This window comes from Lissotriton vulgaris, chromosome 8, assembly GCF_964263255.1.
Source record: "Lissotriton vulgaris chromosome 8, aLisVul1.2, whole genome shotgun sequence".
Taxonomy (NCBI): domain Eukaryota; kingdom Metazoa; phylum Chordata; class Amphibia; order Caudata; family Salamandridae; genus Lissotriton; species Lissotriton vulgaris.
In genome coordinates this window covers 880263903-880278822 of record NC_141696.1, presented here as the reverse complement: position 1 = coordinate 880278822, position 14920 = coordinate 880263903, and positions in this window count along the sequence as shown.

Sequence of the window (14920 nt, the reverse complement as noted above, 5' to 3'; positions counted from 1 at the left end):
CCCGATTACATGACGGTTAAAAGGTATAATACGCAGGAAAGCAGTAAAGATAAATGGTCAAGGGCTGTTGTATTTTCCACTCCTGCAACATAAAGTGATCGATAAGAATCCGATATTCATGCCTATCAGCGACTAAGACAGCAGGTCGAGCCTCTTTTGTTCAACGGCACCCTCATGGGACGAAGAAACGCCATTTTTCTCGAAATAGAAATATTTTACTTGCAGGACAGTTGTAAATTTCCCGGGAAAATACATTAGCCTGGAACATTGTTAGTGATAAACTGTAAATGCATTTGGGTCCTTTTCTTTACAAGTCAGCGTGAGAAAAAAAAAGGTGGGGCTTTCATCATTTGGGAAAAAAAAATGTTCTAAACCAATGAAAAGTGTTATTTTTAGGTCATATGACCAAGCCTTCCATCATTAGAAAACCAAAAGTAAAATGAACCAATATAAAGTTTTATTAACAAGTCACATGACCTGTTATGCTCACGTTACGCGCTGCGCTCCGCGCCCTGGATCGCTTCCGGGAAGCTGCGCCTCGCGTACCAGAGCACTTCCGGGTGCGCTAACGCGGCGCGTCATATGACGCATTACGCGACAACGCAGGTCCAGAATATAGTCAAAATGTCTCCACCAACCAGCGGTCGGAACACAACCCCTTTCAGCAGTCCAAAAAGTTCTGTTAAATGACAACAGAAGGGACAGGCAACAAGAACCATTAGTCAAAGAGGGGAGGGCAAGTTCTTCTCTACCGGGTCACGTTGGGGCTCCGCCGGAACTGATCGAATTGGTAGTCTACAGTGTTTCTGGATGTTTCAGACTGAAGCTGGCGTCAGCATGAGAGCACCCCGTGGCTACGTCGTGGCCATTCTGCGAGCAATCATGGCAGTCGCTCCCCACCGGAAGTCTGCGGGAGTCGGGGGTCCCGGTGACTGTTGTAGAATCTTCAAGGCTGAGGGGACTCTTTTGGGAATGGGGCCCATGCCCTAGCAGTCAAGCGTCCGAGTTCCACGGTTGCCCAGAGCCATCCTTGCAGGCCAGGCCCAAGTCTGTGGAGCCGACCGCCATTTTGTGAGCTCCGTAGCAGCCGTCTGTCGCTGTACCGCAAGATTGGGTGCAATTCCGTTGGATGGCGGGTGAGACGTTGTAATAGCAAGAGCAGGCGCAATTCAGCTGGCTGAGCGAGGCACTGTGTCGCAAGAGCGGGCGCAAGTCAGCTGGTCGAGTGAAGCGCTGGGGTGTAGCTGAGAAACCTCCACCTGGGGAGGTGGGGTAGGCTCGTTCGCGCCGCCTCTCCCTTCTAGTGCACCCCACGCCGTCTCCTGGCGCAGGTATATGTGATGGTCGGACCTGGGCACCGCAGGACGTGTCTTCAGGTCAAACGGATTGTGGGACAAGGTCCAGAATGGAAGAGTCACTAAAAGGCAAAAAGTTCCGACTGACCCCGGGAGCCGGCCGCCTATGTCGGGGGCGATCTTAGGCCACACCAGGGCAACAAGACTTGGGGAGGGGGCAGGAGCAAAGCGTCCCCTCCGAGTCCGCGCCATCACACCGCCCCTCGGGGGCCTCCGTCAAGCGGATCAGGGAGGCACCGCATCACATTGTTTTCCAATGCAGTCAGGTCCACAAACAGCCCCCACTTACTTTGAGAATAGTGAAGCTGCAGCAGGTGCAAATAAGCTTCAGACAGTGTTACAAGCACTGCTCGGAACCCTCAACTATGGCACCCAACATCCAGGACTTATGCCATTTGTGCAAGGCAGTGACATCGAAGCATCTCAGGGACCAAGCAACATACCATATCCAGAGTCCTTCCCACAGCCTCTGCCTTCCTTCTTACCTAGTTATTGTTTTTTCACTCCCACTCCAGGCTTTTAGTCTGTGGATGGAAAGCCATGAACCTACACTCACCTATGAAAATCTTACTATTTATGGTTGAGTTTGAGCCCCACATACAAAGGCTTGTTTGGATCGATGTTGCAGCAGGCTGCCATGTAAATAGTTATTTAATAAAACGTTTTACCCTGTTACTTGTTGATTTTGAGCCCCAAATACAAAGGCTTGTTTGGATCGATGTTGCAGCAGGCTGCCATGTAAATAGTTATTTAATAAAACGTTTTACCCTGTTACTTTGCTGGTGTGTTGTATATATTTATAATATTTGCATAGGGTTTGTCGTTGTTTTGGGCGGGGTGGACGGCGGAGCCGAGCTGTCTTGCAGCCATCATGGCGTCGAGCTCAGTTCCTCTCACTAGTTTCATATTTCTCATGAGGGGTTGTTCCTAATGTTTCTTTTTTAGCGAGGTCAAAAAGAGATCCCATTAGTGGCCTACTGATTTTGCTTGATTCCTTTTGTTGTTTCTAACGATTTTTCACTATCTGCAAAGATTAAACAGAGTATTGCGACTCTGTGCTTGTTTGTAAATAGAGAATGAACCAAAGAGAACCAATTCTAAAACAGTAAATGCTTGGATAACAATCAATCAAATGGAGAGGGAAGCAGGCACGACGGATAACAACGGGGGCAAAGGCCTGCGTTACCTACCCTTCTCTATCTGCAAAGAGAGAATACTCCTAAAAAAAAAGAGGGGGGGAGGGGGCAGCGTTCAAAGCACATCAGCGTGCATAGACACGAAAATGTTTTTACCTACCACGTACTTGACATTTTAAAGCTTTTGATATTTGCTATTAAAAAACCATTGAAATTCACTGAAAAAAACATAGGTTATAGACCATATATAGTTAGGAATTAGCATTTACAAACCTTGAAAATTCACTAAAAAAACCATGGGTTATAGACCATATATAGTTAGGAATTAGCATTTACAAAACCTTATTTTAATCACACAAAACCATTGAAATTCGCATATATAGTTAGTTGCACTAACTATATATCGCGCACCCGCAATCCACTGCTGATGATGTCACATATTACATCATTCATGACATGGTCAGTGACATCACTGATGACATCACTGATGACATCAATGATGACATTATCCAATGACTGTATGTTTCTGTAAAGTTAAAATATATCTTACATATTGAAGAAGTGTTGCAGTGTTTGTAGACTCATCGCTTGATTCCCTGTATGTTTCTAAGGATTCATTACTTTAGGAATTTCTTATGCCAAGCCCTCCAGTGGCCTTCCCGGGATCTTAGACAAGCTGCTTTGCTGTAGTTGCTGTTCCGAGGCGATGACTGGTCAATTGCCCCTGCAGCTCCATTTCTTTGTTGTTATGACAGCAGCGTACCTCTCGGCGGGACAGCCGAATTATATCACCAAAATTTTGTCCAAAGAAGTGAGGACACGCACAACTGCAGTTTTCCTATTGCAAGGCTTTATGATTCACGCGTGCAACTTGCCTTCTACCCCGGTTGAATTTTGATGCCTGACGCGTTTCGGGTCTGTCTTGTCCCTCGTTCACAGGCTGTACTTCGGAATCACCCGGTGCTCCGCAGTCACTGCAACGCCCTCATTTTATTTACATTGCTACACGCCCCTCGGTGGATGCTCTTTGGTGAGTTTGTGGCGTGTTGTATTCTGGGAATTTGAGTGTCGCAGTGTTTGTAGACTCATCGCTTGATTCCCTGTATGTTTCTAAGGATTCATTACATTAGGAATTCCTTATTGCCAAGCCCTCCAGTGGGATTCCCGGGACCTTAGACAAGCTGCTTGGCTGTAGTTGCTGTTCCGAGGCGATGACCGGTCAATTGCCCCTGCCGCTCCATTTGTTCGTTGTTCTGGCGGCAGCGTACCTCTCGGCGGGACAGCCAAATTATATCACCAAAAGTTTGTCCAAAGAAGTGCGGACGTGCACAACTGCCGTTTTCCTAGGATTCATTACTTTAGGAATTCCTTATGCCAAGCCCTCCAGTGGGCTTCCCGGGATCTTAGACAAGTGGCTTGGCTGTAGTTGCTGTTCCGAGGCGATGACTAGCTCCATTTCTTTGTTGTTATGGCGGCAGCGTACCTCTCTGTGGGACAGCCGAATTATATCACCAAAAGTTTGTCCAAAGAAGTGAGGACGCGCACAACTGCAGTTTTCCTCTTGCAAGGCTTTATTATTCATGCGTGAAACTTGCCTTCTACCCCGGTTGAATTTTGATGCCTGACGCGTTTCGGGTCTGTCTCGTCCCTTGTTCACAGGCTCTACTTCGGAATCACCCGGTGCTCAGCAGTCACTGCAACGCCCTTATTTTATTTACATTGCTACACGCCCCTCGGTGGATGCTCTTTGGTGAGTTTGTGGCGTGTTGTATTCTGGGAATTTGAGTGTTGCAGTGTTTGTAGACTCATCGCTTGATTCCCTGTATGTTTCTAAGGATTCATTACATTAGGAATTCCTTATTGCCAAGCCCTCCTGTGGGATTCCTGGGATCTTAGACAAGCTGCTTTGCTGTAGTTGCTGTTCCGAGGCGATGACTGGTCAATTGCCCCTGCAGCTCCATTTCTTCGTTGTTCTGGCGGCAGCGTACCTCTCGGCGGGACAGCCAAATTATATCACCAAAAGTTTGTCCAAAGAAGTGCGGACATGCACAACTGACGTTTTCCTATTGCAACCTTTATTATTCAGGCGTGCAACTTGCCTTCTACCCCGGATGAATTTTGATTCCTGACGCTTTTCGGGTCTGTCTCGTCCCTTGTTCACAGGCTCTACTTCGGAATCACCCGCTGCTCCGCAGTCACTGCAACGCCCTCATTTTATTTACATTGCTACACGCCCCTCGGTGGGCGCTCTTTGGTGAGTTTGTGGCGTGTTGCATTCTGGGAATTTGAGTGTCGCAGTGTTTGTAGACTCATTGCTTTATTCCCTGTATGTTTTTAAGGATTCATTACTTTAGGAATTCCTCATGCCAAGCCCTCCAGTGGCCTTCCCGGGATCTTAGACAAGCTGCTTTGCTGTAGTTGCTGTTCCGAGGCGATGACTGGTCAATTGCCCCTGCAGCTCCATTTCTTTGTTGTTATGACAGCAGCGTACCTCTCGGCGGGACAGCCGAATTATATCACCAAAATGTTGTCCAAAGAAGTGAGGATACGCACAACTGCAGTTTTCCTATTGCAAGGCTTTATGATTCACGCGTGCAACTTGCCTTCTACCCCGGTTGAATTTTGATGCCTGACGCGTTTCGGGTCTGTCTTGTCCCTCGTTCACAGGCTGTACTTCGGAATCACACGGTGCTCCGCAGTCACTGCAACGCCCTCATTTTATTTATATTGCTACACGCCCCTCGGTGGGCGCTCTTTGGTGAGTTTGTGGTGTGTTGCATTCTGGGAATACGAGTGTCGCAGTGTTAGTAGACTCATCGTTTGATTCCCTGTATTTGTCTAAGGATTCATTACTTTAGGAATTCCTTATGCCAAGCCCTCCAATGGGCTTCCCGGGATCTTAGACAAGCTGCTTGGCTGTAGTTGCTGTTCCGAGGCGATGACTGGTCAATTGCCCCTGCAGCTCCATTTCTTCGTTGTTATGGCGGCAGCGTACCTCTCGGCGGGACAGCCAAAATATATCACCAAAAGTGTGTCCAAAGAAGTGAGGATGCGCGCAACTGCAGTTTTCCTCTTGCAAGGCTTTATTATTCACGCGTGCAACTTGCCTTCTACCCCGGTTGAATTTTAATGCCTGACGCGTTTCGGGTCTGTCTTGCCCCTTGTTCACAGGCTGTACTTTGGAATCACCCGGTGCTCCGCAGTCACTGCAACGCCCTCATTTAATTTACGTTGCTACACGCCCCTCGGTGGGCGCTCTTTGTGAGTTCGTGGCGTGTTGCATTCTGGGAATTTGAGTGTCGCAGTGTTTGTAGACTCATCGCTTGATTTCCTGTATGTTTCTAAGGATTCATTACTTTAGGAATTCCTTATGCCAAGCCCTCCAGTAGGCTTCCCGGGATCTTAGACAAGCTGCTTGGCTGTAGTTGCTGTTCCGAGGCGATGACTGGTCAATTGCCCCTGCAGCTCCATTTCTTCGTTGTTATGTTGGCAGCGTACCTCTCGGCGGGACAGCCGAATTATATCACCAAAAGTTTGTCCAAAGAAGTGAGGACGCGCACAACTGCAGTTTTCCTCTTGCAAGGCTTTATTATTCACGCGTGCAACTTGCCTTCTACCCCGGTTGAATTTTGTTGCCTCACGCGTTTCGGGTCTGTCTCGTCCCTTGTTCACAGGCTCTACTTCGGAATCACCCGGTGCATCGCAGTCATTGCAACGCCCTAATTTTATTTACATTGCTACACGCCCCTCGGTCGGGCGCTCTTTGGTGAGTTCGTGGCGTGTTGCATTCTGGGAATTTGAGTGTTGCAGTGTTTGTAGACTCATGGCTTGATTCCCTGTATGTTTCTAAGGATTCATTACTTTAGGAATTCCTTATGCCAAGCCCTCCAGTGGGCTTCCCGGGATCTTAGACAAGCGGCTTGGCTGTAGTTGCTGTTCAGAGGCGAGGACTGGTCAATTGCCCCTGCAGCTCCATTTCTTCGTTGTTATGGCGGTAGCGTACCTCTCGGTGGGACAGTCGAATTATATCACCAAAAGTTCGTCCAAAGAAGTGAGGACACGCACAACTGCAGTTTTCCTCTTGCAAGGCTTTATTATTCACGCGTGCAACTTGCCTTCTACCCCGGTTGAATTTTGATGCCTGACGCGTTTCGGGTCTGTCTCGTCCCTTGTTCACAGGCTCTACTTAGGAATCACGCCCTCATTTTATTTACATTGCTACACGCCCCTCAGTGGGTGATCTTTGGTGAGTTTGTGGCTTGTTGCATTCTGGGAATTTGAGTGTCGCAGTGTTTGTAGACTCATCGCTTGATTCCCTGTATGTTTCTAAGGATTCATTACTTTAGGAATTCCTTATGCCAAGCCCTCCAGTGGGCTTCACGGGATCTTGGACAAGCTGCTTGGCTGTAGTTGCTGTTCCGAGGCGATGACTAGATCCATTTCTTTGTTGTTATGGCGGCAACGTACCTCTCTGTGGGACAGCCGAATTATATCACCAAAAGTTTGTCAAAAGAAGTGAGGATGCGCACAACTGCAGTTTTCCTCTTACAAGGCTTTATTATTCATGCGTGCAACTTGCCTTCTACCCCGGTTGAATTTTGATGCCTGACGCGTTTCGGGTCTGTCTCGTCCCTTGTTCACAGGCTCTACTTCGGAATCACCCGGTGCTCCGCAGTCACTGCAATGCCCTTATTTTATTTACATTGCTACACGCCCCTCGGTGGGTGCTCTTTGGTGAGTTTGTGGCGTGTTGTATTCTGGGAATTTCAGTGTTGCAGTGTTTGTAGACTCATTGCTTGATTCCCTGTATGTTTCTAAGGATTCATTACTTTAGGAATTCCTTATGCCAAGCCCTCAAATGGGCTTCCCGGGATCTTAGACAAGCTGCTTGGCTGTAGTTGCTGTTCCGAGGCGATGACTGGTCAATTGCCCCTGCAGCTCCATTTCTTCGTTGTTATGGCGGCAGCGTACCTCTCGGCGGGACAGCCAAATTATATCACCAAAAGTGTGTCCAAAGAAGTGAGGATGCGCGCAACTGCAGTTTTCCTCTTGCAAGGCTTTATTATTCACGCGTGCAACTTGCCTTCTACCCCGGTTGAATTTTAATGCCTGACGCGTTTCGGGTCTGTCTTGCCCCTTGTTCACAGGCTGTACTTTGGAATCACCCGGTGCTCCGCAGTCACTTCAACGCCCTCATTTAATATACGTTGCTACACGCCCCTCGGTGGGCGCTCTTTGTGAGCTCGTGGCGTGTTGCATTCTGGGAATTTGAGTGTCGCAGTGTTTGTAGACTCATCGCTTGATTCCCTGTATGTTTCTAAGGATTCATTACTTTAGGAACTCCTTATGCCAAGCCCTCCAGTAGGCTTCCCGGGATCTTAGACAAGCTGCTTGGCTGTAGTTGCTGTTCCGAGGCGATGACTGGTCAATTGCCCCTGCAGCTCCATTTCTTCGTTGTAATGTTGGCAGCGTACCTCTCGGCGGGACAGCCGAATTATATCACCAAAAGTTTGTCCAAAGAAGTGAGGACGCGCACAACTGCAGTTTTCCTCTTGCAAGGCTTTATTATTCACGTGTGCAACTTGCCTTCTACCCCGGTTGAATTTTGATGCCTGACGCTTTTCTGGTCTGTCTCGTCCCTTGTTCACAGGCTCTACTTCGGAATCACCCGGTGCTCCGCAGTCACTGCAACGCCCTCATTTTATTTACCTTGCTACACGCCCCTCGGTGGGTGTTCTTTGGTGAGTTTGTAAGATCCCGGGAAGCCCACTGGGGGGCTTGGCATAAGGCATTCCTAAAGTAACAAATCCTTAGAAACATACAGGGAATCAAGCGATGAGTCTACAAACACTGCAACACTCAAATTCCCAGAATGCAACACGCCACAAACTCACCAAAGAGCCGCAGAATGCAGCAGTGGAGCAGGTACAGCGCGGAGAGCTTCACACCTGTGAGGCAGGAGCAGGGCGTGGCTACAGCAAGGGGAGTGGCCGCAGCTTCAAAAACATCAGAGTAAGAGACCCTGCAAATGGCGACAACTGAAACGGGCACTGAAGATTCAGAATGAAAGGATGAAACGCGTCTGCCTATCGTTTCAGGGACACTTTATTTCTGACAGCGCGTCAACATCAATAAAAGTTACCTGTGTTCCCCCGGAGCTGTTTCACGCTTTCTTCTTTCTGCGGGTAGGAGAGAGACTGGTTCGAATATATATATGCATATATATATATATATGCATATATATATATATATATATATATATATATATATATATATATATATATATATATATATATATATTCACTGAAAAAACCATAGGTTATAAACCATATATAGTTAGGGATTAGCATTTACAAAACCTTATTTTACTCGCATAAAACCATTGAAATTCCATATATAGTTAGATGCGCTAACTATATATCGCGCACCCGCAATCCACTGCTGATGATGTCACATATTACATCATTCATGACATGGTTAGTGACATCACTGATGACATCACTGATGACATCTCAAATGACATCACTGATGACATCACTGATGACAACATCCAGTGACTGTATGTTTCTGTAAAGTTAAAATATGTCTTACATATTGAAGAATGAGTGGATGTATAAGTGTCTGGATGAAGGATTTAGTAGCTGCATGACTGACTGTATGAGTGAGTGATTAAATGTGTCTCACTGAGTGCATGGGTTAGTGACTAAACTGTCTGAATGTGTGCATTATTATGTCTGTTGTTCTGTAAACTGTTGCATGTGTTGATAAGTAGCTATATGAGTAACTATATGGGTTATTGATTGGTTGCCCAAGTATTTGTATGGGAGACTGGGAGTGTGTGTGGGTGGCTGGGAGGTGTATGACTCTGTGCATAGATGTGTGAGCAGTTGATTCACTAGATCTATGGGTTCAAAACTGCATGTGGAAACAGCTGTATGGGCGGTTGACTGTGTGCATGAGTGTATTGGTGAGTGAATGGATATCTCAGTGCTACATGTCAAAGTAAGTACATATGTAAAACACAGTACATGTGAGAGTTGACATATATAAATAACTGTGCATAAGAGCCAGTGAATGTGTGAGTGGCTGTATGGATCATTGTGAACTTGTATCAGGGATTGTATAAGAGAGTAAATATGTGTTAGTATATGTTTGAATAAGTAAAGTTTGTATAACTGTGTTTTTGAGGAAATGGAGGTGTGATTGATTCTTTGCATGACTGACTAGGTGTGTGAGTAACTCCATGGATGAGTGACAGTCTGTGAGTGTCTGTTTACACTGATTGTATCTAAGGTTATATTAGAGTCTGAAGAGGTTCATCGTATTATCACATGAATGATATCATCAGTGATGTTATCAGTCATGTCAAATGAGATGTTTTCAGTGATGTCATCAGTGATGTCATTTGAGATGTCATCAGTGATGTCATCAGTGATGTCACTAACCATGTCATGAATGATGTAATATGTGACATCATCAGCAGTGGATTGCGGGTGCGCGATATATAGTTAGCGCATCTAACTATATATGGAATTTCAATGGTTTTATGCGAGTAAAATAAGGTTTTGTAAATGCTAATCCCTAACTATATATGGTTTATAACCTATGGTTTTTTCAGTGAATTTTCAAGGTTTTGTAAATGCAAATTCCTAACTATATATGGTCTATAACCTATGGTTTTTTCTGTGAATTTCATTGGTTTTTTAAAAGCTAACATTTGTAGCTGTAAAATGTATTCTTCTTTAAATCCAAAAATATATTTTAGATGTCTATTGATAATTTTTTTTTTTATATTTTTTTTCTCCGCTTCCGGTAAGCGAACCGGGAAGCTTTCCGTTAGCTCATCTTGATGCCGCGATCTAGTACGCGAACCGGTAAACGCTTCGTTAGCGCAACTGTGACGCGTCGCGGAAGCGCGACGTATCACGTTGTCGCGTAATGCGTCTTATGACGCGCCGCGTTAGCGCTCCCGGAAGTGCTCCGGACCGCGAACCGGAAGCTATCCGAGGCGCGGCGCGCTCCGCGTAACGTGAGCGGAACAGGTCATGTGACTTGTTTATTAAAGTTTTCATTGGTTCATTTCACTTTCGGTTTCCTAATGATGTAAAACTAGGTCATGTGACCTAAAAATAACACTTTTCATTGGTTTAGAACTATTTCTTTTCCCAAATGATGAAAGCCCCCACCTTTTTTCTCACTCTGACTTTCAACTTTGTGAAAGGAAGACCTGATTTTTTTCTGTGATGGCTTCAATAGTAGCTTCAGCTTCTGCACCCCCACCACCACCACCCCCATCTCCTAATAGGAAGAGAGGACCCCCTCCACAATTTCTTGGAAACATAGAGGAGGAAGAGGAAGAAGAAGACCGGGAGGAAGAAGAGGGACCACAATTTGTCGAAGAGTTACCCCGGGTATCTCTTCGGAAAGAAAGCTTTATATGGCAATTTTTTAGCATTCCTTCTGACGAAAAAAAAGTCAATGCACGATATGCTAAGTGCCTTATCTGCAAAAAAAAATTATCCCGAGGAACAAACAAAAAGTACAGCTTTGGAAATCACACAATGCATCGACATATGCAGAGGTGGCATCCAATGAACTACAGTCGTGGAGAGATGCGTGACCTGCAACAAAACCCCCCAACTTCGGTGCCTTCAACATCTTCTGATCTGTCTCTGTCAGTGGCCGAGGCGAATGAAACAGTGCCCAACATACAGAAAAATTTTGTGCATCTAAAGCTCACATGCTTGTATTGTGGAACACTAATTTCATGCGCTAACATGAGCGTGAAATTGATTAATCTTGCTTTCGAAAAACACCAATGTTCCAAACGCAAGAATTTTTAATTTTTTTTTTTGCTCCTGTTGAGCCATTTTCAATACCTCTTTCTGTTCATTCCCTTTAAAAAAACAACAAAAAAAACAAAAAAGTGTTAAAAAAATCCAAAAAAATGAAATAATGTTCAAAAAAGTAAAAAAAAAAAAAAAAAAAAAAAAAAGTTCTTTTCAGAACTACCTCCCCTTTTTACAAAAATTGCTAGAAAGTGTAACACTCTGGCAAGCTGGTTTTTTTTAGTTCGCTTTCCGGTTAGCTCTCCGGTACGCGAACCGGGAGCTAACCCCCAATTTTTTTTTTTTAAAAAAAAGGAGTAATTACAAGAGAACATGGCTAAGAACTGCTCACAAATGAGGCCTATTTTGAAACATGATGCTTCTTTTGCATTGCTTATGTCTCACAATAGTGATGCAATAACAGCGCAAAAGAGATGTAAAACCATCATAAAATTGTGTCAAACATTTTAAATGATTGTTATAGGATGCAAATAAGATGTGTGCTTTCAAGAGCTTTCTTTGAGGTGAGGCCTATTTCTTTTTTTTAAAAAAAAACAGTACCCAGAAGTACAGCACTGTAAGCATTAAAATTGACACTTACAGAAGACTCAGCTTCTCCATATCTACCTCACATTTCTAAATGTATATCATAAGTACAAAAAGCATAACATTAATTATACATGTTAAATTGTTTATTTTTGCTGTTCTCAGAATGTATCAAATTTCACTTAAATCAGTGACTTGAAGGTATTCATCATGTAACAGCGGGGAAAAAAAACCACAATCAAAATGACTGTGTTTAAAAAACCCATACAAGCTAAGAAATCTGATTTCAAAACTCCTTAAAATTAACTTACTTTCAATAAAGTCGAAGGATCTCCTATGTACAGCGTCCACTCTGTTGTGCTATAAATATTTTCAGCCCGCCACTTTCTGAAAGAAAACCTCCATCGATACGAAAAATATGTTACATAGAAAAAAAGACTTCTCTCATTCTATCACATGTTTCCACTAGGCCAAATCATGTTGCCGCGATACGCAAGTCTTGTTATTCTTCCAATCAAATCCCAAAATTTTCTATTTTTGCAACTTTCAAAAAGAAAACATTTGAGATTATTTTCACAATCCTGGACTACTAATAACTTACTCTTCTTTGTCACTCATGTTCTCCTTTTCCTATGACACTGATACTGCTTACTATGAAGCAGACTTACTTGCAGCAAGTTTATATAGTTGGATTTTTAATCTAGACAGCATTGCAGACTTACATTCCCTCTACTTAAAATTTTGGTTTTAAAAACACCAGGTAAGAATTTTTAAGGTCAAACGGCAATTTTTTTTTGAAAGTTACAGCGGAATCATTACAGAATGACCAGCCGTTTCCAGACTTTAAGTAAGCTGTATAATGTCCTGATGTTGTTGATGGACCATTGTGATAGATAATTGCTACAGTTACAAAAGTCCTCCCTGATATTGACAGCTGAGAAGCCACAAATTTTTTTATTAAAGTTGACAATTTTGATCCATCAGGCCTACATCGTTGGATCATTAAAATGACATACTGGCCATATCTACGTTTAAATAATGTTGACATCATATCACATTTACATTGGCTACACTCCATGTTGTGATCCGCTGCATTTACTAGCTTATTAAAGGACACTGATTTACTGTCTGGCAAAGTTAAATATATAAATCTTTCTGAGTCTACACTAGTAGTACTTGATACCAAACAGTTCTCGCAGTCATGCTGCCATTGATAAGAAAGCCCAAACAGGTGATCTACATCTACACCCTCATCTTGCAATACATCAAGCATATACATTAAAAACTCCTGACAATCTTGCTGATTATTTTCAGAGAAGTCTGTTTGACCTGAACATTCATCTAACAGATAACGAACTTCAGACACACTTTCTACTTTTGTTCGATCACTGCTACATTTCTCGAAAACAGAATTCAACAAACAGCATAAAATTTGTTCTGAATTCAACAGAATCTGTTCTCTTAAACTCTGTAGTGAAAAGAGAACATTAACCACTACATTTGCATAGCAGTTGACACCAGAACTGTTTTCAAATTGAAAACCGACAACATCTTCAACAGAATCCACTTTCTTTCTGGTAACAATTTTCGGTTCATTGACTTTTAGTCTTTTTGCAACAACCTCCCTACTATTACTGATATTTCTACGTTTCCGGCCTACCACACGTTTCTCAAACAAAGGATATTGAGGCAAATGTGGCGCATACTCTCTTCTTAACCTATTGTATTCCTTAACACAATCTAGATCCGCACAAATGTTTGTGACATCACAGTCAATCAAGTACAATCCCGATAAAGTTCTAACTCGTGACAATGCCACATATGCCATACCCTCCTTGAACACAGAACTGCCAATATTCACCAATGCACAGTCTACACTTAAACCTTGCGATTTATGGATTGTCACCGCATATGCCAAGCAAACAGGAAACTGTTTACGGCGAACATATAAGTCTTTAACAAGCAAAAACCTAGCAGAACAACGACCAATTTGCTGTACTTCCTCAATGCCATCAAATTTAATTCTTAAAAATTCTATTCCATCTCTATTTCTGTATTTCTCAAAATCAACAACATTACCCATTGATCCATTTACCAGACCTCTTTCTACATGTAAATTCCTTCTCAAAATGATTCGGCAATTTAAACACACATTCAAAGTCTTTTCAAAACCCGCTGTTTTGGATATAGTCTTCTCTAATGAATCCAATTTTGATTTCAAATTGTCTGATAAAATAATTGTTGATCCCATATGCTCTAATTTGTCGATAGCTTCAAGTTTCACAATCTCTTGCTTTTCTAAATTCAACATTTTGTTGTTGAAAATGGCACATTCTGCAAGAGTTGGCATCAAACATATCCCGGATTTCTTCTCAGTAATTTTCTGAAAAATATTCTCAGGCACAATCTCTTGTTTGGGATATAAATTTGTCAGTAATCATGCATTTAAAGCTTCTTTCCCATGCTCGGTCACTTTTCCAATTCTAATATCTTGTAGAATATTCTTGTAATCTTCATCCTTTGCCTGACGCATATTTTCATGCAGTTCAGCATAATTGAAGTTTAACCATATATTGACGTTGCCAATGCTCCCTAGGCACTTCCTGGTATCTTCATGCGTGAGTATTTTGAACACAGGTTGACCTTTTACTGGTGTCAGCTGCAGAAGATCTCCGAAAACAATGATGTGTTTGCCACCAAATAACACATCATATTCAGTTTTAAGTACTTCTTGCATTCTCAAATGCACAAAGGCAAGCATGACATTGGAAACCATGCTTACTTCGTCAATGATAAGTAGTTTCATTTTCCTCAAGACTCTTGAAACTTCACAGCAAGCATCCCCAGATAACTTGTTGTATTGTAATTTGTTGTCATGCTCCACCGGCAGCATCAGTAGACGATGCAAAGTAATACCTTTAATGTTATGTGCTGCCAGTCCAGTAGGAGCGGTGACAACACAAGACAACGATGACTCAGTCCTTTCCTGCAAATAACAAGAAATTGCTTTAATGAGGAAACTTTTGCCAGTTCCCGCTTCTCCACTCACGTACAG